At 46.8% G+C, this 21,468-nt stretch overlaps 25 non-coding genes across 25 annotated transcripts; 7 read left to right on the top strand and 18 right to left on the bottom strand.

Moving 5' to 3' along the window:
* Nucleotides 1-1,758: 1,758 nt before the first annotated feature.
* On the bottom strand, nt 1,759-1,921 carry LOC135047707 (U1 spliceosomal RNA). The gene has a single exon (XR_010239697.1). It is a non-coding gene; the product is annotated as a U1 spliceosomal RNA (small nuclear RNA).
* A 152-nt stretch (nt 1,922-2,073) lies between these two features.
* On the bottom strand, nt 2,074-2,237 carry LOC135047663 (U1 spliceosomal RNA). The gene has a single exon (XR_010239658.1). It is a non-coding gene; the product is annotated as a U1 spliceosomal RNA (small nuclear RNA).
* A 674-nt stretch (nt 2,238-2,911) lies between these two features.
* Nucleotides 2,912-3,074, bottom strand: LOC135047679 (U1 spliceosomal RNA). Its single transcript, XR_010239674.1, has one exon. It is a non-coding gene; the product is annotated as a U1 spliceosomal RNA (small nuclear RNA).
* Nucleotides 3,075-3,226: 152 nt separating this feature from the next.
* LOC135047802 (U1 spliceosomal RNA) lies at nt 3,227-3,390 on the bottom strand. Its single transcript, XR_010239787.1, has one exon. It is a non-coding gene; the product is annotated as a U1 spliceosomal RNA (small nuclear RNA).
* Nucleotides 3,391-4,064: 674 nt separating this feature from the next.
* On the bottom strand, nt 4,065-4,227 carry LOC135047684 (U1 spliceosomal RNA). Its single transcript, XR_010239678.1, has one exon. It is a non-coding gene; the product is annotated as a U1 spliceosomal RNA (small nuclear RNA).
* A 152-nt stretch (nt 4,228-4,379) lies between these two features.
* Nucleotides 4,380-4,543, bottom strand: LOC135047801 (U1 spliceosomal RNA). The gene has a single exon (XR_010239786.1). It is a non-coding gene; the product is annotated as a U1 spliceosomal RNA (small nuclear RNA).
* Nucleotides 4,544-5,217: 674 nt separating this feature from the next.
* Nucleotides 5,218-5,380, bottom strand: LOC135047682 (U1 spliceosomal RNA). The gene has a single exon (XR_010239677.1). It is a non-coding gene; the product is annotated as a U1 spliceosomal RNA (small nuclear RNA).
* A 149-nt stretch (nt 5,381-5,529) lies between these two features.
* LOC135047685 (U1 spliceosomal RNA) lies at nt 5,530-5,694 on the bottom strand. The gene has a single exon (XR_010239679.1). It is a non-coding gene; the product is annotated as a U1 spliceosomal RNA (small nuclear RNA).
* Nucleotides 5,695-6,364: 670 nt separating this feature from the next.
* On the bottom strand, nt 6,365-6,527 carry LOC135047673 (U1 spliceosomal RNA). Its single transcript, XR_010239668.1, has one exon. It is a non-coding gene; the product is annotated as a U1 spliceosomal RNA (small nuclear RNA).
* Nucleotides 6,528-6,679: 152 nt separating this feature from the next.
* Nucleotides 6,680-6,843, bottom strand: LOC135047807 (U1 spliceosomal RNA). Its single transcript, XR_010239792.1, has one exon. It is a non-coding gene; the product is annotated as a U1 spliceosomal RNA (small nuclear RNA).
* A 972-nt stretch (nt 6,844-7,815) lies between these two features.
* LOC135047793 (U1 spliceosomal RNA) lies at nt 7,816-7,978 on the bottom strand. The gene has a single exon (XR_010239778.1). It is a non-coding gene; the product is annotated as a U1 spliceosomal RNA (small nuclear RNA).
* Nucleotides 7,979-8,652: 674 nt separating this feature from the next.
* On the bottom strand, nt 8,653-8,815 carry LOC135047714 (U1 spliceosomal RNA). Its single transcript, XR_010239704.1, has one exon. It is a non-coding gene; the product is annotated as a U1 spliceosomal RNA (small nuclear RNA).
* A 152-nt stretch (nt 8,816-8,967) lies between these two features.
* LOC135047774 (U1 spliceosomal RNA) lies at nt 8,968-9,131 on the bottom strand. The gene has a single exon (XR_010239759.1). It is a non-coding gene; the product is annotated as a U1 spliceosomal RNA (small nuclear RNA).
* Nucleotides 9,132-9,802: 671 nt separating this feature from the next.
* On the bottom strand, nt 9,803-9,965 carry LOC135047668 (U1 spliceosomal RNA). Its single transcript, XR_010239663.1, has one exon. It is a non-coding gene; the product is annotated as a U1 spliceosomal RNA (small nuclear RNA).
* A 152-nt stretch (nt 9,966-10,117) lies between these two features.
* On the bottom strand, nt 10,118-10,281 carry LOC135047699 (U1 spliceosomal RNA). The gene has a single exon (XR_010239690.1). It is a non-coding gene; the product is annotated as a U1 spliceosomal RNA (small nuclear RNA).
* A 674-nt stretch (nt 10,282-10,955) lies between these two features.
* On the bottom strand, nt 10,956-11,118 carry LOC135047709 (U1 spliceosomal RNA). Its single transcript, XR_010239699.1, has one exon. It is a non-coding gene; the product is annotated as a U1 spliceosomal RNA (small nuclear RNA).
* Nucleotides 11,119-11,270: 152 nt separating this feature from the next.
* On the bottom strand, nt 11,271-11,434 carry LOC135047789 (U1 spliceosomal RNA). The gene has a single exon (XR_010239774.1). It is a non-coding gene; the product is annotated as a U1 spliceosomal RNA (small nuclear RNA).
* Nucleotides 11,435-11,578: 144 nt separating this feature from the next.
* On the top strand, nt 11,579-11,694 carry LOC135047742 (U5 spliceosomal RNA). The gene has a single exon (XR_010239727.1). It is a non-coding gene; the product is annotated as a U5 spliceosomal RNA (small nuclear RNA).
* A 270-nt stretch (nt 11,695-11,964) lies between these two features.
* Nucleotides 11,965-12,081, top strand: LOC135047765 (U5 spliceosomal RNA). The gene has a single exon (XR_010239751.1). It is a non-coding gene; the product is annotated as a U5 spliceosomal RNA (small nuclear RNA).
* Nucleotides 12,082-12,367: 286 nt separating this feature from the next.
* LOC135047762 (U5 spliceosomal RNA) lies at nt 12,368-12,480 on the top strand. Its single transcript, XR_010239748.1, has one exon. It is a non-coding gene; the product is annotated as a U5 spliceosomal RNA (small nuclear RNA).
* A 4,824-nt stretch (nt 12,481-17,304) lies between these two features.
* Nucleotides 17,305-17,468, bottom strand: LOC135047782 (U1 spliceosomal RNA). Its single transcript, XR_010239767.1, has one exon. It is a non-coding gene; the product is annotated as a U1 spliceosomal RNA (small nuclear RNA).
* Nucleotides 17,469-17,612: 144 nt separating this feature from the next.
* On the top strand, nt 17,613-17,728 carry LOC135047749 (U5 spliceosomal RNA). The gene has a single exon (XR_010239734.1). It is a non-coding gene; the product is annotated as a U5 spliceosomal RNA (small nuclear RNA).
* A 270-nt stretch (nt 17,729-17,998) lies between these two features.
* Nucleotides 17,999-18,114, top strand: LOC135047750 (U5 spliceosomal RNA). The gene has a single exon (XR_010239736.1). It is a non-coding gene; the product is annotated as a U5 spliceosomal RNA (small nuclear RNA).
* Nucleotides 18,115-18,400: 286 nt separating this feature from the next.
* LOC135047731 (U5 spliceosomal RNA) lies at nt 18,401-18,516 on the top strand. Its single transcript, XR_010239716.1, has one exon. It is a non-coding gene; the product is annotated as a U5 spliceosomal RNA (small nuclear RNA).
* A 275-nt stretch (nt 18,517-18,791) lies between these two features.
* Nucleotides 18,792-18,906, top strand: LOC135047766 (U5 spliceosomal RNA). Its single transcript, XR_010239752.1, has one exon. It is a non-coding gene; the product is annotated as a U5 spliceosomal RNA (small nuclear RNA).
* The last annotated feature ends 2,562 nt before the right edge of the window (nt 18,907-21,468 follow it).

The following is a 21,468-nucleotide window of genomic DNA, read 5'->3' as shown; positions in this document are numbered from 1 at the left end:
AGAGCTACAATATTTTGTTCACAGCTAAAGGAGACAATAGCTGCATATAACTATGTAACAACATAACCGGGCCCCAACGTGCACATAGAGACTCCCTGCAGTGACACCAATGTTATCTGGGACTTAAATATTGTCTGCATAAGTTGATTTCTATTACTAAGCAACATAGTATTAATCTCAGATTTAGTTATATTACCATTTGTGTAATGACTTAAAGTGTATATGGTGTCTGTGTTTAAGTTGCTTGAATCAAATCTTTCCCTTCCCTACTGTAATCAGTTCCTTTTCTGAGTTATGTGGTAAACCATTTATTCTTTCATACAAAGCCCTGCCTGCCTTTCTTTGTGTCTGGGGAAACCTTGCCTCTCTGCCAGGAATAGAGAAGAGCTGCTGCTGAAGGAGGAATAGTCCATCAAGGTATCCCTGACCTGTTCCACATAGTTTACACACTTGTTATACCGGGGTGTTACATTGTGTGTGACTGACCTTAGGAAGAAACCGGAGCCTCCGCTGCAGTGACCCAGCAACCAGGGCACGGGAGTATACAGTGCCGCTGGGAGTGATGAAGCTGCAGTAAAGATGTCTATTAGACCTAGCCTGCTGCAGCCCTTGTAGATTCTCATAAAAAAAGTTCTTCTTTTCTTGTCAAAATTAATAGCTAAGAATAGGCTGCTTGAGGCAGGCCCCTGTTAAGTGGCCTGCTACTGAAGGCAACAACTACAAACTGAGCTCCCTGTTCATGGAAGCGGGGTTATAGAGGAGAATGCGCTGAGCATCTTGGGAACAGTCAAAAGCTTTGAGCCGGTTGGTGCCTCAGATCAAGATCCTACTCTACACCCCAATGTGAATCCTTGTGGAGTCCAGTGTACCCCACAGAAGAAATTAATGTGTCACACCCATTGGCAGCAACCTTAGAATAGCTGCTGACGGGCACAATTGAGAAAGGAAGGGGGGGGGGACATTTGAATCCAGCACATAGATGCAATTCAAATATGTAATTTGAACCTTCCTATTTTAAAATATAATGGATGAACCTCACCCTGTGAGAACAATCTTCATGATATAGAGATCTCATATGCAAAATAAGTATGAGTTGGGATAGGGCTGGGGAGGGTGGCTGCTCGGGCAGCCCCTCCCCCGTCAAGTTAAGGAGATTCAACTGAGGAAGCACAAGGGAACTCTCGTCTGGGGACAACAACTGCAGGGAGACCACATCTTTTCAGATGAACATGGGAGGGCGGAAGGCTGCCTAATACTGAAGCACCATCAAATATCAAACCATATGCAATAACTAGTACAAGCATTCCTGGGGGAAGGTCTGCAGGAGACGAATTTGCATACGGTGATGTCATCCAAGCAGTGGGCCAAAGTTGGCTGGAACCCTCATCTGCATATGAAAAGAGAAAAGGGTTATGCAGGGCATGGCGGCCTTTTGCGGCGCTTGGATGACCCCTAGTTCGCATTAAACACCTCCACCCTCCTTCGGTGTGGGGCTCATGTTGACTATGCCCCAGCCCCTGAAGCATTCAAGCTGATTTCTTGCAGCAGCTGGGCACTGTAACAGCTCCAGAGCTGCTCTGTAAGGCAAATAAAAGGGTGTGGGCCCTGCAGCACTACCTGTAGTTCGCATTGTGCGTTGGAAGGCACAAAGTAATCAGACGGGAGAAGTCAGGATAGTGCGCAAGGGCATAGAAGGGAGCGGCTCAAGAAAAGAGAAGTGGAAACAGACAGCAAACTAGGCTGGAGAGAGACAAAGAGATCTGAATTATACGAGAGCCGACCAGGGGAAACACAAATTATGCAGTCAAGTTTCCCACATTTGGGGAAATCGCAGGGGCAGCACAGCCAGAGTGCAATGGGTGAGCCTTGCCCTGGGAGAAGCACCTTCAAGATCATAGTATCTCACCTGGCAGGTAAGTAGGAGTTGGGCTAGAGCTGGGGAGGGTCGCTGCTCGGGCACCCCCCTGTCAAGTGAAGGAGATCCAACTGAGGCAGCACAATGGAACTCTCGAAAGAAGAACAAGGCTAGAGGAAGATCTGAGACAAAGAAATCTGACTTTTACCAGAGCTGACCAGCGGAAAACACAAACACAGTCCCCCACTACCACAAATAATGCAGGCGAGTTTCCCACATTTGGGGAAATCACAGGGGTCAGCATACCCAGAATGCAATGAATGAACCTCACCCTGGGTGAACAATCTTCATGACCATGGTGTCTCCTATGCAAAATAAGTATGATTTGGGATAGGGCTGGGGAGGGCCGCTGCTCAGGCACATCTCTGTCAAGTAAAGTTAATTCAACTGAGGCAGCACAAGGGAACTCTCATCTGGGGACAACAACTGCAGGGAGAACACATATTTTCAGATGAACATGGGAGGGCAGAAGGCTGCCTAATACTGAAGCACCACCAAACAACAAACCAAATGCAACAACTAGTGCAAGCATTCCTGGGGGAAGGCCTGCAGCAGATGGATTTGCATATGGTGATGTTATCCAAGCAGTGGGTCAAAGTTGGCTTCAACCCTCATCTGCATATGAAAAGAGAAAAGGGGCGTGCAGGGCATGGCGGCCTTTTGCGCTGCTTGGATGACCCCTAGATCGCATTAAACACCCCCACCCTCCTTTGGTGTGGGGCTCATGTTGGCCATGCCCCATCCCATGAAGCATTCAAGCTGATTTCTTGCAGCAGCTGGGCACTGTAACAGCTCCAGAGCTGCTCTGTAAGGCAAGTAAAAGGGTGTGGGCCCTGCAGCACTACCTGTAGTTTGCATTGTGCATTGGAAGGCACAAAGTAAGCAGACGGGAGGAGAAGTCAGGATAGTGCACAAGGGTATAGAAGGGAGGGGCTCAAGAAAAGAGAAGTGGAAACAGACAGCAAACTAGGCTGGAGAGAGACCTGAGACAAAGAGATCTGAATTATACGAGAGCCGACCAGGGGAAACACAAATTATGCAGTCAAGTTTCCCACATTTGGGGAAATTGCAGGGGCAGCACACCCAGAGTGCAATGGGTGAGCCTTGCCCTGGGAGAAGCACCTTCATGATCATAGTATCTCACCTGGCAGGTAAGTAGGAGTTGGGCTAGAGCTGGGGAGGGTCGCTGCTCGGACACCCCCCTGTCAAGTGAAGGAGATCCAACTGAGGCAGCACAAAGGAACTCTCGAAAGAAGAACAAGGCTAGAGGAAGATCTGAGACAAAGAAATTTGACTTTTACCAGAGCTGACCAGAGGAAAGCACAAACACAGTCCACCACTACCACAAATAATGCAGTCGAGTTTCCCACATTTGGGGAAATCACAGGGGTCAGCATACCCAGAGTGCAATGAATGAACCGCACCCTGGGAGAACAATCTTCATAACAATGGTATCTCCTATGCAAAATAAGTATGATTTGGGATATGGCTGGGGAGGGCCGCTGCTCAGGCACATCTCTGTCAAGTAAAGGAGATTCAACTGAGGCAGCACAAGGGAACTCTCATCTGGGGACAACAACTGCAGGGAGAACACATATTTTCAGATGAACATGGGAGGGCAGAAGGCTGCCTAATACTGAAGCACCCCCAAACAACAAACCAAATGCAACAACTAGTGCAAGCATTCCTGGGGGAAGGCCTGCAGCAGATAGATTTGCATATGGTGATGTCATCCAAGCAGTGGGTCAAAGTTGGCTTCAACCCTCGTCTGCATATGAAAAGAGAAAAGGGGCGTGCAGGGCATGGTGGCCTTTTGCGGCACTTGGCTGACCCCTAGTTTGCATTAAACACCTCCACCCTCCTTCGGTGTGGGGCTCATGTTGGCTATGCCCCAGCCCCTGAAGCATTCAAGCTGATTTCTTGCAGCAGCTGGGCACTGTAACAGCTCCAGAGCTGCTCTGTAAGGCAAGTAAAAGGTTGTGGGCCCTGCAGCACTACCTGTAGTTCGCATTGTGCGTTGGAAGGCACAAAGTAAGCAGAAAGGAGGAGAAGTCAGGATAGTGCGCAAGGGCATAGAAGGGAGCTGCTGAAGAAAAGAGAAGTGGAAACAGACAGCAAACTAGGCTGGAGAGAGACCTGAGACAAAGAGATCTGAATTATACGAGACCTGACCAGGGGAAACACAAATTATGCAGTCAAGTTTCCCACATTTGGGGAAATCGCAGGAGCAGCACACCCAGAGTGCAATGGGTGAGCCTTGCCCTGGGAGAAGCACCTTCATGATCATAGTATCTCACCTGGCAGGTAAGTAGGAGTTGGGCTAGAGCTGGGGAGGGTCGCTGCTCGGGCACCCCCCTGTCAAGTGAAGGAGATCCAACTGAGGCAGCACAAAGGAACTCTCGAAAGAAGAACAAGGCTAGAGGAAGATCTGAGACAAAGAAATCTGACTTTTACCAGAGCTGACCAGAGGAAAGCACAAACACAGTCCACCACTACCACAAATAATGCAGTCGAGTTTCCCACATTTGGGGAAATCACAGGGGTCAGCATACCCAGAGTGCAATGAATGAACCGCACCCTGGGAGAACAATCTTCATAACAATGGTATCTCCTATGCAAAATAAGTATGATTTGGGATATGGCTGGGGAGGGCCGCTGCTCAGGCACATCTCTGTCAAGTAAAGGAGATTCAACTGAGGCAGCACAAGGGAACTCTCATCTGGGGACAACAACTGCAGGGAGAACACATATTTTCAGATGAACATGGGAGGGCAGAAGGCTGCCTAATACTGAAGCACCCCCAAACAACAAACCAAATGCAACAACTAGTGCAAGCATTCCTGGGGGAAGGCCTGCAGCAGATAGATTTGCATATGGTGATGTCATCCAAGCAGTGGGTCAAAGTTGGCTTCAACCCTCGTCTGCATATGAAAAGAGAAAAGGGGCGTGCAGGGCATGGTGGCCTTTTGTGGCACTTGGCTGACCCCTAGTTTGCATTAAACACCTCCACCCTCCTTCGGTGTAGGGCTCATGTTGGCTATGCCCCAGCCCCTGAAGCATTCAAGCTGATTTCTTGCAGCAGCTGGGCACTGTAACAGCTCCAGAGCTGCTCTGTAAGGCAAGTAAAAGGGTGTGGGCCCTGCAGCACTACCTGTAGTTCGCATTGTGCGTTGGAAGGCACAAAGTAAGCAGAAAGGAGGAGAAGTCAGGATAGTGCGCAAGGGCATAGAAGGGAGCGGCTCAAGAAAAGAGAAGTGGAAACAGACAGCAAACTAGGCTGGAGAGAGACCAGAGACAAAGAGATCTGAATTATACGAGACCTGACCAGGGGAAACACAAATTATGCAGTCAAGTTTCCCACATTTGGGGAAATCGCAGGGGCAGCACACCCAGAGTGCAATGGGTGAGCCTTGCCCTGGGAGAAGCACCTTCATGATCATAGTATCTCACCTGGCAGGTAAGTAGGAGTTGGGCTAGAGCTGGGGAGGGTCGCTGCTCGGGCACCCCCCTGTCAAGTGAAGGAGATCCAACTGAGGCAGCACAAGGAAACTCTCGAAAGAAGAACAAGGCTAGAGGAAGATCTGAAACAAAGAAATCTGACTTTTACCAGAGATCAGAGGAAAACACAAACACAGTCCCCCACTACCAACAAATAAAGCAGTCGCGTTTCCCACATTTGGGGAAATCACAGGGGTCAGCATACCCAGAATGCAATGAATGAACCTCACCCTGGGAGAGTAATCTTCATGACCATGGTATCTCCTATGCAAAATAAGTATGATTTGGGATAGGGCTGGGGAGGGCCGCTGCTCATGCACATCTCTGTCAAGTAAAGGAGATTCAACTGAGGCAGCACAAGGGAACTCTCATCTGGGGACAACAACTGCAGGGAGAACACATATTTTCAGATGAACATGGGAGGGCAGAAGGCTGCCTAATACTGAAGCACCCCCAAACAACAAACCAAATGCAACAACTAGTGCAAGCATTCCTGGGGGAAGTTCTGCAGAAGACGGATTTGCATACGGTGATGTCATCCAAGCAGTGGGTCAAAGTTGGCTTCAACCCTCATCTGCATATGAAAAGAGAAAAGGGGCGTGCAGGGCATGGCGGCCTTTTGCGGTGCTTGGATGACCCCTAGTTCGCATTAAACACCCCACCCTCCTTTGGTGTGGGGCTCATGTTGGCCATGCCCCATCCCCTGAAGCATTCAAGCTGATTTATTGCAGCAGCTGGGCACTGTAACAGCTCCAGAGCTGCTCTGAACGGCAAGTAAAAGGGTGTGGGCCCTGCAGCACTACCTGTAGTTTGCATTGTGCATTGGAAGGCACAAAGTAAGCAGACGGGAGAAGTCAGGATAGTGCGCAAGGGCATAGAAGGGAGCGGCTCAAGAAAAGAGAAGTTGAAACAGACAGCAAACTAGGCTGGAGAGAGACCTGAGACAAAGAGATCTGAATTATACGAGAGCCGACCAGGGGAAACACAAATTATGCAGTCAAGTTTCCCACATTTGGGGAAATCGCAGGAGCAGCACACCCAGAGTGCAATGGGTGAGCCTTGCCCTGGGAGAAGCACCTACATGATCATAGTATCTCACCTGCCAGGTAAGTAGAAGTTGGGCTAGAGCTGGGGAGGGTCGCTGCTCGGGTACCCCCCTGTCAAGTGAAGGAGATCCAACTGAGGCAGCACAAGGGAACTCTCGAAAGAAGAACAAGGCTAAAGGAAGATCTGAGACAGAGAAATCTGACTTTTACCAGAGCTGACCAGAGGAAAGCACAAACACAGTCCCCCACTACCACAAATAAAGCAGTCGAGTTTCCCACATTTGGGGAAATCACAGGGGTCAGCATACCCAGAATGCAATGAATGAACCTCACCGTGGGAGAACAATCTTCATGACCATGGTATCTCCTATGCAAAATAAGCATGATTTGGGATAGGGCTGGGGAGGGCCGCTGCTCAGGCACATCTCTGTCAAGTAAAGGAGATTCAACTGAGGCAGCACAAGGGAACTCTCATCTGGGGACAACAACTGCAGGGAGAACACATATTTTCAGATGAACATGGGAGGGCAGAAGGCTGCCTAATACTGAAGCACCCCCAAACAACAAACCAAATGCAACAACTAGTGCAAGCATTCCTGGGGGAAGGCCTGCAGCAGATGGATTTGCATACGGTGATGTCATCCAAGCAGTGGGTCAAAGTTGGCTTCAACCCTCGTCTGCATATGAAAAGAGAAAAGGGGCGTGCAGGGCATGGCGGCCTTTTGCGGCGCTTGGATGACCCCTAGTTCGCATTAAACACCTCCACCCTCCTTCGGTGTGGGGCTCATGTTGGCTATGCCCCAGCCCCTGAAGCATTCAAGCTGATTTCTTGCAGCAGCTGGGCACTGTAACAGCTCCAGAGCTGCTCTGTACGGCAAGTAAAAGGGTGTGGGCCCTGCAGCACTACCTGTAGTTTGCATTGTGCATTGGAAGGCACAAAGTAAGCAGACAGGAGGAGAAGTCAGGATAGTGCACAAGGGTATAAAAGGGAGGGGCTCATGAAAAAAGAAGTGGAAACAGACAGCAAACTAGGCTGGAGAGAGACCTGAGACAAAGAGATCTGAATTATACGAGAGCCGACCAGGGGAAACACAAATTATGCAGTCAAGCTTCCCACATTTGGGGAAATCAGAGTGCAATGGGTGAGCCTTGCCCTGGGAGAAGCACCTTCATGATCATAGTATCTCACCTGGCAGGTAAGTAGGAGTTGGGCTAGAGCTGGGGAGGGTCGCTGCTCGGGCACCCCTCTGTCAAGTGAAAGAGATCCAACTGAGGCAGCACAAGGAAACTCTCGAAAGAAGAACAAGGCTAGAGGAAGATCTGAGACAAATAAATCTGACTTTTACCAGAGCTGACCAGAGGAAAGCACAAACACAGTCCCCCACTACCACAAATAATGCAGTCGAGTTTCCCACATTTTGGAAATCACAGGGGTCAGCATACCCAGAATGCAATGAATGAACCTCACCCTGGGAGAACAATCTTCATGACCATGGTATCTCCTATGCAAAATAAGTATGATTTGGGATAGGGCTGGGGAGGGCCGCTGCTCAGGCACATCTCTGTCAAGTAAAGGAGATTCCACTGAGGCAGCACAAGGGAACTCTCATCTGGGGACAACAACTGCAGGGAGAACACATATTTTCAGATGAACATGGGAGGGCAGAAGGCTGCCTAATACTGAAGCACCCCCAAACAACAAACCAAATGCAACAACTAGTGCAAGCATTCCTGGGGGAAGGCCTGCAGCAGATGGATTTGCATACGGTGATGTCATCCAAGCAGTGGGTCAAAGTTGGCTTCAACCCTCGTCTGCATATGAAAAGAGAAAAGGGGCGTGCAGGGCATGGCGGCCTTTTGCGGCGCTTGGATGACCCCTAGTTCACATTAAACACCTCCACCCTCCTTCGGTGTGGGGCTCATGTTGGCTGTGCCCCAGCCCCTGAAGCATTCAAGCTGATTTCTTGCAGTAGCTGGGCACTGTAACAGCTCCAGAGCTGCTCTGTACGGCAAGTAAAAGGGTGTGGGCCCTACAGCACTACCTGTAGTTTGCATTGTGCATTGGAAGGCACAAAGTAAGCAGACAGGAGGAGAAGTCAGGATAGTGCACAAGGGTATAAAAGGGAGGGGCTCATGAAAAAAGAAGTGGAAACAGACAGCAAACTAGGCTGGAGAGAGACCTGAGACAAAGAGATCTGAATTATACGAGAGCCGACCAGGGGAAACACAAATTATGCAGTCAAGCTTCCCACATTTGGGGAAATCGCAGGGGCACCACACCCAGAGTGCAATGGGTGAGCCTTGCCCTGGGAGAAGCACCTTCATGATCATAGTATCTCACCTGGCAAGTAAGTAGGAGTTGGGCTAGAGCTGGGGAGGGTCGCTGCTCGGGCACCCCCCTGTCAAGTGAAAGAGATCCAACTGAGGCAGCACAAGGGAACTCTCGAAAGAAGAACAAGGCTAGAGGAAGATCTGAGACAAATAAATCTGACTTTTACCAGAGCTGTCCAGAGGAAAGCACAAACACAGTCCCCCACTACCACAAATAATGCAGTTGAGTTTCCCACATTTGGGGAAATCACAGGGGTCAGCATACCCAGAATGCAATGAATGAACCTCACCCTGGGAGAACAATCTTCATGACCATGGTATCGCCTATGCAAAATAAGTATGATTTGGGATAGGGCTGGGGAGGGCCGCTGCTCAGGCACATCTCTGTCAAGTAAAGGAGATTCAACTGAGGCAGCACAAGGGAACTCTCATCTGGGGACAACAAATGCAGGGAGAACACATATTTTCAGATAAACATGGGAGGGCAGAAGGCAGCCTAATACTGAAGCACCCCCAAACAACAAACCAAATGCAACAACTAGTACAAGCATTCCTGGGGGAAGGCCTGCAGCAGATGGATTTGCATATGGTGATGTCATCCAAGCAGTGGGTCAAAGTTGGCTTCAACCCTCGTCTGCATATGAAAAGAGAAAAGGGGCGTGCAGGGCATGGCGGCCTTTTGCGGCGCTTGGATGACCCCTAGTTCGCATTAAACACCTCCACCCTCCTTCGGTGTGGGGCTCATGTTGGCTATGCCCCAGCCCCTGAAGCATTCAAGCTGATTTCTTGCAGCAGCTGGGCACTGTAACAGCTCCAGAGCTGCTCTGAACGGCAAGTAAAAGGGTGTGGGCCCTGCAGCACTACCTGTAGTTTGCATTGTGCATTGGAAGGCACAAAGTAAGCAGACGGGAGAAGTCAGGATAGTGCGCAAGGGCATAGAAGGGAGCGGCTCAAGAAAAGAGAAGTTGAAACAGACAGCAAACTAGGCTGGAGAGAGACCTGAGACAAAGAGATCTGAATTATACGAGAGCAGACCAGGGGAAACACAAATTATGCAGTCAAGTTTCCCACATTTGGGGAAATCGCAGGAGCAGCACACCCAGAGTGCAATGGGTGAGCCTTGCCCTGGGAGAAGCACCTACATGATCATAGTATCTCACCTGCCAGGTAAGTAGAAGTTGGGCTAGAGCTGGGGAGGGTCGCTGCTCGGGTACCCCCCTGTCAAGTGAAGGAGATTCAACTGAGGCAGCACAAGGGAACTCTCGAAAGAAGAACAAGGCTAGAGGAAGATCTGAGACAAATAAATCTGACTTTTACCAGAGCTGACCAGAGGAAAGCACAAACACAGTCCCCCACTACCACAAATAATGCAGTCGAGTTTCCCACATTTGGGGAAATCACAGGGGTCAGCATACCCAGAATGCAATGAATGAACCTCACCCTGGGAGAACAATCTTCATGACCATGGTATCTCCTATGCAAAATAAGTATGATTTGGGATAGGGCTGGGGAGGGCCGCTGCTCAGGCACATCTCTGTCAAGTAAAGGAGATTCAACTGAGGCAGCACAAGGGAACTCTCATCTGGGGACAACAACTGCAGGGAGAACACATATTTTCAGATGAACATGGGAGGGCAGAAGGCTGCCTAATAATGAAGCACCCCCAAACAACAAACCAAATGCAACAACTAGTGCAAGCATTCCTGGGGGAAGGCCTGCAGCAGATGGATTTGCATACGGTGATGTCATCCAAGCAGTGGGTCAAAGTTGGCTTCAACCCTCGTCTGCATATGAAAAGAGAAAAGGGGCGTGCAGGGCATAGCGGCCTTTTGCGGCACTTGGATGACCCCTAGTTCGCATTAAACACCTCCACCCTCCTTCGGTGTGGGGCTCATGTTGGCTATGCCCCAGCCCCTGAAGCATTCAAGCTGATTTCTTGCAGCAGCTGGGCACTGTAACAGCTCCAGAGCTGCTCTGTACGGCAAGTAAAAGGGTGTGGGCCCTGCAGCACTACCAGTAGTTTGCATTGTGCATTGGAAGGCACAAAGTAAGCAGACAAGAGGAGAAGTCAGGATAGTGCACAAGGGTATAAAAGGGAGGGGCTCATGAAAAAAGAAGTGGAAACAGACAGCAAACTAGGCTGGAGAGAGACCTGAGACAAAGAGATCTGAATTATACGAGAGCCGACCAGGGGAAACACAAATTATGCAGTCAAGCTTCCCACATTTGGGGAAATCGCAGGGGCACCACACCCAGAGTGCAATGGGTGAGCCTTGCCCTGGGAGAAGCACCTTCATGATCATAGTATCTCACCTGGCAGGTAAGTAGGAGTTGGGCTAGAGCTGGGGAGGGTCGCTACTCGGGCACCCCCCTGTCAAGTGAAAGAGATCCAACTGAGGCAGCACAAGGGAACTCTCGAAAGAAGAACAAGGCTAGAGGAAGATCTGAGACAAATAAATCAGACTTTTACCAGAGCTGACCAGAGGAAAGCACAAACACAGTCCCCCACTACCACAAATAATGCAGTCGAGTTTCCCACATTTGGGGAAATCACAGGGGTCAGCATACCCAGAATGCAATGAATGAACCTCACCCTGGGAGAACAATCTTCATGACCATGGTATCGCCTATGCAAAATAAGTATGATTTGGGATAGGGCTGGGGAGGGCCGCTGCTCAGGCACATCTCTGTCAAGTAAAGGAGATTCAGCTGAGGCAGCACAAGGGAACTCTCATCTGGGGACAACAACTGCAGGGAGAACACATATTTTCATATAAAAATCTTGGTCATGCTCTGGTTTCTCTTCAGAACGAACAAATCTTTCGCCTCTTACTAAAGATTTCCGTGGAGAGGAGCAAAACCGAGTTTTATCTCAATTTTTGCATGCCCCATCTTTTTGGGGTTTCTTTTACCGGTTTAAAGATAGAATGAGTGTGCTTTAATGTAAGCTCATTTGCATAGAAATGACAGTAAATGTTTATTTATGTTCAAACAGAACTTTCTTGACCATGCTACTTGCTTTAAAGATCTGGGAGCACATGGAATACAGTACAAACCATGCTTATAGCAAGGAGAAGCCAGGTGAGAAATCTGCTTTCTTTCAAATTGGGCACTCACTTTGATCTGAATGAGGACTGCTGGCACAGCACTCAGGCGACAGGTGGAATCTTGGTCATGCTCTGGTTTCTCTTCAGAACGAACAAATCTTTCGCCTTTTATTAAAGATTATCCGTGGAGAGGAGCAAAACTGAATTTTATCTCAATTTTTGCATGCCCCATATTATTGGGGTTTCTTTTATCAGTTTAAAGACAGAACGAGTGTGCTTTCTTGTTAGCTTTAATGTAAGTTTATTTGCATAACAATGACAATAAATGTCTGTTTCTTTTCAAGCAGAACTTTCTTGACCATACTAATTGCTTGAAAGATCTGGGAGCACATGGAAAAGAGTACAAACCATGTTTATAGCAAGGGGAAGCCTGGTGAGAAATCTGCTTTCTTTCTTTCAAATTGGGTGCTCACTTTGAGCTGAATGAGGACTGCTGGCATGGCACTCAGGCGACAGGTGGAATCTTGGTCATGCTCTGGTTTCTCTTCAGAACGAACAAATCTTTCGCCTTTTACTAAAGATTTCCGTGGAGAGGAGCAAAACTGAGTTTTATCTCAATTTTTGCATGCCCCATATCATACCTCCCAACTGTCCCGATTTTCGCGGGACAGTCCCGTTTTTTGGGGACTGTCCCGCTGTCCCACCTGCGGGCCGCAGTGTCCCGCGGTGGGGAGGACAATTGGGAGGCTCTGTCTGTCGCTGCCCTGCTTAGCAGAGCAGCGGTGAATAGACGCTGTGCGCATGCGCACAGCGTCTATTCACTGAAGTCAGAGGGAGAGGTGGCATGCCAGCGGCTCACAGAGCGCTGGGCATGCCCGCTCAGTGCCGAAAACGGGGGCGTGACTCGCGATCGCGGGTCCTCCCGCGAAGCCACGCCCCCTTTTACTTAGGCCACACCCTTTTTGGGAGCGCGCGCGACTTCGCCGCGCGTGTGTCCCTCTTTGCGAGCCGACAAAGTTGGGAGGTATGCCCATATTATTGGGGTTTCTTTTATCAGTTTAAAGACAGAACGAGTTTGCTTTCTTGTTAGCTTTAATGTAAGTTTATTTGCATAACAATGACAGTAAATGTTTGTTTCTTTTCAAACAGAACTTTCTTGACCATGCTACTTGCTTGAAAGATCTGGGAGCACATGGAAAACAGTACAAACCATGCAGTATCACAAGAGCCTTTATTTGATCTTTCATGAAGATAGAGCAGAATTGAGGACACGTCAACAATTTCTGCCGAAGGTGGTTCATCTTTCCACATGGTGCCTTTGGCCACTGACACCTTCGTTGAGTCAAAGTCTCTGGCTGTGGTCAGAACTTTGAAAATTTATGTCACCAGAACGGTTCAGATTAGGAAAACAGAGGCTCTGTTTGTCCTGTATGCTCCCAACAGGATTGGGTGTCCTGCTTCCATGTAGACCATTATGCGCTGGATCTGTGGTAAGATTCAGCATGCTCATTCCATGGCAGGATTGCCGTTACTGAATTAGGTGAAGACCCATTCTACTAGAAAGGTGGGTTCATCCTGGGCAGCTGGTCGGGGAGTCTCGGCATTGCAACTTTGCCGAGCAGCTATTTAGTAAACACTTTTGCTAAGTTTTACAAGTTTGATACCTTGGCCGATGATAACTTCAAGTTGGGTCATTCGGTGCTGCAGAGTCGTACGCACTCTTCCACCCGTTCAAGAGCTTTGGTATAACCCCATGGTTCTTAATGTGACCCCAGCATCCTCTAGGTCGTATGAGAAAATAGGATTTTAATACCTTCCGGTAAATCCTTTTCTCTTAGTCTGTAGAGGATGCTGGGCACCCGTCCCAGTCCATACTGTGTCTGCAGTTATTACTTGTGGTTATACACATGTTGTGTTATGGTTCTGGTCAGCTTTTTGCTGCAATTGTTCATGCCGTTGGCTTGTGTTCTGTTGAATGCCACGTTCTGCGGCATGCTTAAGGTGTGAGCTGGTAAGATGCTCACCTTAGTTTAACAATAAATCCTTTCCTCGAAATGTCCGTCTCCATGGGCACAGTTCCTATAACTGGAGTCTGGAGGAGGGGCATAGAGGGAGGAGCCAGTTCACACCCTTTGATAGTCTTAAAGTGCCCATGTCTCTTGCGGATCCCGTCTATACCCCATGGTTCTTAATGTGACCCCAGCATCCTCTACGGACTAAGAGAAAAGGATGCCCTTGCGCACTATCCTGACTTCTCCTCCCGTCTGCTTACTTTGTGCCTTCCAACGCACAATGCAAACTACAGGTGGTGCTGCAGGGCCCACACCCTTTTACTTGCCTTACAGAACAGCTCTGGAGCTGTTACAGTGCCCAGCTGCTGCAAGAAATCAGCTTGAATGCTTCAGGGGATGGGGCATGGCCAACATGAGCCCCACACCAAAGGAGGGTGGGGGTGTTTAATGAGAACTAGGGGTCATCCAAGCACTGCAAAAGGCCGCCATGCCCTGCACGCCCCTTTTCTCTTTTCATATGCAGATGAGGGTTCCAGCCAACTTTGGCCCACTGCTTGAATAACATCACTGTATGCAAATCCGTCTGCTGCAGACCTTCCCCCAGGAAGGCTTGTACTAGATGTTGCATATGGTTTGATATTTGATGGTGCTTCAGTATTAGGCAGCCTTCCGCCCTCCCATGTTCATCTGAAAAGATGTGGTCTCCCTGCAGTTGTTGTCCCCAGACGAGAGTTCCCTTGTGCTTCCTCAGTTGAATCTCCTTAACTTGACGGGGGAGGGGCTGCCCGAGCAGCCACCCTCCCCAGCCCTATCCCAACTCATACTTATTTTGCATATGAGATCTCTTGATCATGAAGATTGTTATCACAGGGTGAGGTTCATCCATTATATTTTAAAATAGGAAGGTACAAATTACATATTTGAATTGCATTTATGTGCTGGATTCAAATGTCCCCCCCCCCCCCCCCTTCCTTTCTCAATTGTGCCCGTCAGCAGCTATTCTAAGGTTGCTGCCAATGGGTGTGACACATTAATTTCTTCTGTGGGGTACACTGGACTCCACAAGGATTCACATTGGGGTGTAGAGTAGGATCTTGATCTGAGGCACCAACCGGCTCAAAGCTTTTGACTGTTCCCAAGATGCTCAGTGCATTCTCCTCTATAACCCCGCTTCCATGAACAGGGAGCTCAGTTTGTAGTTGGTGCCTTCAGTAGCAGGCCACTTAACAGGGGCCTGCCTCAGGCAGCCTATTCTTAGCTATAAATTTTGACAAGAAAAGAAGAACTTGTTTTATGAGAATCTACAAGGGCTGCAGCAGGCTAGGTCTAATAGACATCTTTACTGCAGCTTCATCACTCCCAGCGGCGCTGTATACTCCCGTGCCCTGGTTGCTGGGTCACTGCAGCGGAGGGTCCGGTTTCATCCTAAGGTCAGTCACACACACACCACCCTTCCGGATCACGAGGCCGCTGATGAAGGGGAGCGTGGCCGTAGGGGGTGGACCGTGTGCGCACTGGCGTGGACACTGATTACTGGGCAGCCGCTCCACTAGCCACCAGGTACAGTTAAGGAGCACAGGTCTGGGGGTTTTTCTCCTATATTAACCCAATTTTGTACTGCCCGCAGCGCATTGTGATAGGTAATAGGGCCTGATTCAGGTTGGATTGCAATCACAATAAGCGATCCAACTGCAAAAATTGCTAAGAGCATACGCATGTGCCTGCATTTTCTGCGGCACCCCGCAGAGAATGCGATCGCCTCTGCCTGTCAATCGGGGCGGGGGGGGGATAGGTGGGTCAGCAACACTCCATTTCCAAGTCAGGGATGGAGCGGTGCGGGGGCAAGGCTTCAAAATGGGGTCTGCAACGGAGGAGACACAGGGGGCGTGGTCACAGCGGCTGTATGACATCACATTCAGCCGCTGTGATCACAAAAATGGTGGCGGCTTCCTGCGCGCACATACAGTCTGCACCAGCAGGAGGCTACACCATTTTTTATGATCACGCTGAACTGCAGTGCGACTGCAATTACAGCATGGTCAAGAAGGGAGGCGTCATGCTGGGTGGCCATGCCCTTTCACTGTGCAGGAGCCAGCACTGCTCACACACTAGTCCCCGGGTGCAGCCCCCAACCCCCGGGACACCCGGAGCAACAAAATGTAGATTCAGGCCACCAGGCCACGCCCCTACCTATGAAACCATGCCTCCTTTTTACCATTGCGCTGCTTATCTGCGCGCACTGCATTACAATCTCCCTCGCCACCTCTCTGGGTGTCACCAGTGATAGTGACACCTCTGCCATGCTTGTAGCAGCTGGTCCTAAGATCTACGCCTCAAGCCCTGAGTGTTTGCCCTTGTGACTTGTTGATCATCATAGCGAAGCAGATGCTTACAGAAAACTGCAGGGGCTTAGATTGAAAATAAAAAAATTGATGGGTATAAGGTAGAGAGGAGCGGGTTCGGTTCTCCGAGAACCGAATTCCCCACGAACTCCACGTTGTTTACACTGGTCCGAGGCAGGCTCGGTTGTTCCCGCCTGACTCGGAAAACCTGAACAAGGGAAAATGTCATCATCCCGCTGTCGGATTCTCGCGAGATTCGGATTCCATATAAAGAGCTGCTTGTTGCCGCCATTTTTACTCGTGCTTTGAAGATAGAGCGGAATGGACGTGGCTATGTTCTCTCAGTGGAAATCTCAATATCAGTGCTCAGTATCAGTGGTTACTTATTGCTGCTCAGTAATACTAGTAGTGTGTCTCTCCTGCTCAGTGTCAGTTCTCAGTAGTATCCTCATCAGTGCTCAGTATCACTGCTCATTGTCTTGTGCTGCATTGTGGTGCTCAGCATACTACAGTACATTACTAATAGTCCAGTGCTGCATCTTGCTGCTCAGTGTCAGTTCTAGTATCCTCATCAGTGCTCACTATCACTGTTCATTGCATTTTGGTTTTCTGTATACTACAGTAACATAGTAATATAGTAACATATAGTAACATAGTTTTTGAGGTTGAATAGAGGCAAATTGCCCATCGTGTTCAACCTGTTTTAAGTTGTGATGATTCTACATACTTGCTGAATAATGTTTTATGACTAGTTAGCTACTATAACTCATGGTACCCCCGGATTAACCATGTTGATATTTTAAGTATTATAACCTTAGATAGCTTTTTCATTCAGAAATGTATCCATTCCTTTTTTAAATCCAATTACAGAGTCCGCCATTACCACCTTCCCTGGCAGGGAATTCCACATCCTGATTGCCCTAACAGTGAAGATCATAGTATCTCACCTGGCAGGTAAGTAGGAGTTGGGCTAGAGCTGTGGAGGATTGCTGCTCGGGCACCCCCTGTCAAGTGAAGGAGATCCAACTGAGGCAGCACAAGGGAACTCTCGAAAGAAGAACAAGGCTAGAGGAAGATCTGAGACAAAGAAATCTGACTTTTACCAGAGCTGACCAGAGGAAAGCACAAACACAGTCCCCCATTACCACAAATAATGCAGTCGAGTTTCCCACATTTGGGGAAATCACAGGGGTCAGCATACCCAGAATGCAATGAATGAACCTCACCCTGGGAGAACAATCTTCATGACCATGGTATCTCCTATGCAAAATAAGTATGATTTGGGATAGGGCTGGGGAGGGCCGCTGCTCAGGCACATCTCTGTCAAGTAAAGGAGATTCAACTGAGGCAGCACAAGGGAACTCTCATCTGGGGACAACAACTGCAGGGAGAACACATATTTTCAGATGAAAATCTTGGTCATGCTCTGGTTTCTCTTCAGAACGAACAAATCTTTCGCCTTTTACTAAAGATTTCCGTGGAGAGGAGCAAAACTGAGTTTTACCTCAATTTTTGCATGCCCCATCTTTTTGGATTTTCTTTTATCGGTTTAAAGATAGAATGAGTGTGCTTTAATGAAAGCTCATTTGCATAGAAATTACAGTAAATGTTTGTTTCTTTTCAAACAGAACTTTCTTGACCATGCTACTTGCTTGAAAGATCTGGGAGCACATGGAATACAGTACAAACCATGCTTATAGCAAGGAGAAGCCAGGTGAGAAATCTGCTTTCTTTCAAATTGGGCGCTCACTTTGATCTGAATGAGGACTGCTGGCATGGCACTCAGGCGACAGGTGGAATCTTGGTCATGCTCTGGTTTCTCTTCAGAATGAACAAATCTTTCGCCTTTTATTAAAGATTTCCGTGGAGAGGAGCAAAACTGAGTTTTATCTCAATTTTTGCATGCCCCATATTATTGGGGTTTCTTTTATCAGTTTAAAGACAGAACGAGTGTGCTTTCTTGTTGGCTTTAATGTAAGTTTATTTGTATAACAATGATAGTAAATGTCTGTTTCTTTTCAAACAGAACTTTCTTGACCATGCTACTTGCTTGAAAGATCTGGGAGCACATGGAAAAGAGTACAAACCATGCTTATAGCAAGGGGAAGCCTGGTGAGAAATCTGCTTTCTTTCTTTCAAATTGGGTGCTCACTTTGAGCTGAATGAGGACTGCTGGCATGGCACTCAGGCGACAGGTGGAATCTTGGTCATGCTCTGGTTTCTCTTCAGAACGAACAAATCTTTCGCCTTTTACTAAAGATTTCCGTGGAGAGGAGCAAAACTGAGTTTTATCTCAAATTTTGCATGCCCCATCTTATTGGGGTTTTATTTTATCTGTTTAAAGATAGAACGAGTGTGCTTTAATGTAAGCTCATTTGCATAGAAATGACAGTAAATGTTTGTTTCTTTTCAAACAGAACTTTCTTGACTATACTAATTGCTTGAAAGATCTGGGAACACATGGAAAAGAGTACAAACCATGTTTATAGCTAGGGGAAGCCTGGTGAGAAATCTGCTTTCTTTCTTTCAAATTGGGTGCTCACTTTGAGCTCAATGAGAACTGCTGGCATGGCACTCAGGCGACAGGTGGAATCTTGGTCATGCTCTGGTTTCTCTTCAGAACTAACAAATATTTCGCCTTTATTAAAGATTTCCGTGGAGAGGAGCAAAACTGAGTTTTATCTCAATTTTTGCATGCCCCATATTATTGGGGTTTCTTTTATCAGTTTAAAGACAGAACGAGTGTGCTTTCTTGTTAGCTTTAATGTAAGTTGCCATAGATGCAGTGAAACACATGTGTAGGGCACGGCGTGTCCGCGTGTATTTGACTCATGTGAAATGTTATAAAACAAAAATATATGATTATGATGTTAGCTGTTAGTCTCCACTAATAGGGAATAGAAGCTGAGCTATAAGAAAGGAATACACTAGATATGATGTCACTTAGCAATTACAATGTCTAAAGTGCATACAGATAGCTACTAATAACTCTTGATAAGAAAGTATATCAGTGTGGGTATATTTATATGATGGGATATTGGGACTAGTGAATATATATCACTCCTGCTGTCCAGATTGGCAATAACCAGACAATTATGATAAGAGTAGAGATGTCACATGGGCTGCTATAGATATTAATTTAATGCTGTATGTGTCATTTGTTACAAATGGATACATTTTCTATGAGTCAGCCTAGCAGCTGCATGTTCTAACAGAACACTATCCTCACACAGAATCTGCTAACCTTGAGATAACTAAATGACAGTGTGTAACAGTCTCTTTACTATAAGACTGTTACAAAGTAATATATATATTTGAAGTCAGTCTAGCAGCTGTGTGTTCCAGCAGTTTATAAGACAAAGAAAATCTCCTATTGTGGAATCTAGACACATGGGACTGCTGGCCTGTGTCATACTATTTCTATGTAATACCAGTAACATGTATATAACTGTTACATAATTGTTACAAATGGATAAATCTTTGAGTCAGCCTAGCAGCTGCATGTCCTAACAGGACACCATAAATCCTTTACAGTGTAACAAATTGATTGGTAACACTTAAAGGCTGGAGAGCAGTTATATGCCTTACTAGCATACTCAATATACCACATTATTACACCAGTTACCACGATTATTGACAGCGCATTTGATATATTATATTACCCTCACACTGAGTCTGTTTACCTTTAGATAACTAAGTGACCGAATATGTAACAGTTTCTCTATCATAAGACTGTTACAAAGTGAGATAGATATATTTGGAAGTCAGTCAAACAGCTGTGTGTTTCAGCGGTTTATAAGAAAATTCCTCATTGTGGAATCTGGACCACTAAGGGTTATTATATATATAGCACATGGAATTGCCACATCTCCCTATATGATAATTTCATTACACTGTAACATAATAAGAATTAACTCTTTAACAGTGTAAATAGAGAGTAATGAATCTCTGACACATGGAATATATTATTTCTTAGATGAATTGGATAAACCATTATGACAGACACTTTGCTTCTTAATAAGAATTGAGGTGGCTATACCTCTAAGGAAAGCATTATTGCCTACGCCTAGATCAGATTAAATAAGATCTGGCTGAATATATGAAGGAAGGTTGCTATTTATATGAGAATTGGAATTGCTATATTCCTTAAGGCAACCCCACCGATTGATATATGTTGTCAATTAAGTATATCTGAACGGCTATATCTGGACCAGATTTAATAAGATCTGGCTGATTATATGAAGGAGGGCTGCTATTTATATTGGAATTGCCATATTCCTTAAGGCAACCGCACCTGTTGGTATATCTCGCCAATTAACTATATCTAAACAGCTAAATTAAAGCTATTCATCATTTTTTTAGTTTGGATATTAATAAATATGATCTTTCCATGATCCATAGAGATTTCCCTATCAAGTGATTCCTTATCCGATATAGAAAGCTATCCCCCTGTGGTATTGAATTTAGGAATATAGTCTTAGGGGACACAGAGAAATAAGTGATCCCCATCTACCTAAGCACCCCACAAATTGGAGGTTAGCTTACCGGTTATACTCAATCACCCCCACAAATTCGCCAATGGGGATGGCTTCCCGGGAGGTAACCCCTATTGAGTGAAGGGAGTATATAGGATACGACCCAGTGGTACCTGACGACATAGATACTAACAGCTATTTAATAACATTACGCTAGAAAGTGATTATTAGCAACATATATATCTATATAAACAACCCCGCCAGGGTTGTGCCTTCAAAAATAATCACACACGGACACGCTTTTTAAACCTTTTTTTCACATCTCTTTATTCTTCTTATGCACATGTATGTTAGTTCTGTGATTTTAACATTTATGTTTCACTGCAGTTTGGGATAATAATATTAATATTTATCCAATTTTAATACATACTTAATAAAGGTTATATTTTATGATTCATTCATTCTGTCCAGTGCGTCAACAGTGCAGATTTCTTCTTGTTTTTTCTCCCAAATTCTATAACAATGACAGTAAATGTTGTTTCTTTTCAAACAGAACTTTCTTGACCATGCTACTTGCTTGAAAGATCTGGGAGCACATGGAAAACAGTACAAACCATGCAGTATCACAAGAGCCTTTATTTGATCTTTCACGAAGATAGAGCAGAATTGAGGACACGTCAACAATTTCTGCCGAAGGTGGTTCATCTTTCCACATGGTGCCTTTGGCCACTGACACCTTCGTTGAGTCAAAGTCTCTGGCTGTGGTCAGAACTTTGAAAATTTATGTCACCAGAACGGTTCA

Source organism: Pseudophryne corroboree, unplaced genomic scaffold (assembly GCF_028390025.1).
Source record: "Pseudophryne corroboree isolate aPseCor3 unplaced genomic scaffold, aPseCor3.hap2 scaffold_941, whole genome shotgun sequence".
NCBI lineage: Eukaryota > Metazoa > Chordata > Amphibia > Anura > Myobatrachidae > Pseudophryne > Pseudophryne corroboree.
The sequence above is the reverse complement of the archived record's forward strand: the minus strand, read 5'-3'. Positions and strand labels throughout refer to the sequence as shown.